The 1,860-nt window shown below is 48.0% G+C and overlaps 1 pseudogene; it reads left to right on the forward strand.

The window, feature by feature from the left end:
* The first annotated feature begins 1,315 nt into the window (after positions 1–1,315).
* LOC122898047 lies at positions 1,316–1,434 on the forward strand (annotated as a pseudogene).
* Positions 1,435–1,860: the final 426 nt, after the last annotated feature.

The following is a 1,860-nucleotide window of genomic DNA, read 5'->3' on the forward strand; positions in this document are numbered from 1 at the left end:
TTGTTGGACATCTAGATCCTAACCAAATGGGATGAAATGCTAGGGCGCTGTTTGCTGGAACTGGGTTTGTACTTTTGAAATCTGCTGGTGAACACATTCTGTGCTTAACTGATTGATAAATTTGCCATGTAAAGAATTCTGTTGTAACAACTCACCATTGGTTTATATTTAGTCTTAAGTAGAGGTTAAGGTATTTCTAAGAGTACAAAATTCTGTTAAGTGTAATTAAGACTGATGGAAATGAGAAAAGCAACTCTGTATGTAAAAAGTAGGAGATATGTAAAAGAGAGATAAACAGCCCTAAGGCCACTGTCAGAGCTAAATCCATTCGTAAAAGAATGGAAGGGGAGACTGATCACCTCCCATTAGCCAGGGATACCAAAAGGGGAGGATGTCCAACCTGTTTGAATCTGGAAAATGCCTGACTGTGTCTCTATGGCTCCACCGCTTCCACTATGGAGTCTGAATGGACTGCACCCTAAATCTTGCAGGGCTTCATATAGCATAACGGTCATCTACTCCGTGGAGTAGCCCAGTCCAGGGTTTATACAGACAGACCTTAAATAAGACGCTCCTAAGTTCCCACGAGGGACACGAGCAGGACAGCATCCAGGGACAGCCCTGCTCCAATGGCAGAGCAGATCACAGCTGTTCTCTCTGGGCTCCTCCACCCAGAATCTGAGAGATGGAACAGGGGAAATTCTGTGCAATGAATTTGGACTCTGCTTAGCACCTCTGTGTTGGCTCTCAGCCCTAGAAAAACGAGAGCCTGAGGGTCCACTTTGAGTCTAGGAAGCCATCTTCCAAGAGGAAGAAAACTCTCTGAAGCTCCGTGAGCTGCTCGTCCCTCTTCTCTGATGTCTGGACTCGATGGGTCACACAAGGGCCTATGGGAGGAGCTCGGGAGTCAAGGCTTCAAATCTTGGCCATCGGAGGCTGCCAGGGACCTGACCCGATTGATACACGTGCAGCTGCTGGCACGTTTCTGAATATGCTGGCTCTCTGCAGCCTCTGCATCTTTGAACAACATGTCCATCTGTCTGAAACATCATTCTGTTCCAAGCACTTAGAAACCCTCCACTACCTCCTCCTTTGTACAGAATGGGTATGACCACAAGGCATCAGTAGCCAAGAAGGCCGGGGGCCAATGTAACTATGAACGAGAGAGATATGGTAGCTAACCAAGCCTGGACAAATTAAGGTAACAGTAGGGTATGAGAAAGTTCAGCTTCCTCCAGCAAGGGGAGGACGGTTCCATGTTATATAGGGTGTCACGTACACTCATCTGAGAATATCGGGTAAGAACCTTATGATTGTCTACGGCCATACCACCCTGAAGGCGCCAGATCTCGTCTGATCTTGGAAGCTAAGAAGGGTCGGGCCTGGTTAGTACTTGGATGGAAGACTGCCAGGGAATACCGGTTGCTTTGATCTCCAAGAGGGAATTTCTTGGGACGGTGGGCTACTGCAGGCTGTGGATGCTACCTTCACGGAGATGGCACAACCTCTCTACGAACTGGCTAAGGGAGGACTCACTATGGTAGAGTGTGGACAGCTGAGGCAGAAGGAGCATTTCGGGAATGACAAAGAGCCTTACTGTGTGCCCCAGCATTGGTCATCCCAGATGTTACCAAGCCCTTCCACTTGTATGTGAAGGCAGGGCTGACTAAAGAAGTTTTGACTCAGACTCTAGGGTATGGTGAAGGCCAGTGGTCTATCTTAGCAAGAAACTAGATCCAGTAGCAGCTGGGTTCCCCCTTTGCTTCTGCATAATTGCTGCCATGGCCCTCCTAGTCAAGGATGCATGCAAATTGACTCTGGGTCAAAATCTCATATTGACCACCACCCACGTTATCAAGG

Source organism: Neovison vison, unplaced genomic scaffold, assembly GCF_020171115.1.
Source record: "Neovison vison isolate M4711 unplaced genomic scaffold, ASM_NN_V1 Scaffold_094, whole genome shotgun sequence".
Classification (NCBI taxonomy): Eukaryota; Metazoa; Chordata; class Mammalia; order Carnivora; family Mustelidae; genus Neogale; species Neogale vison.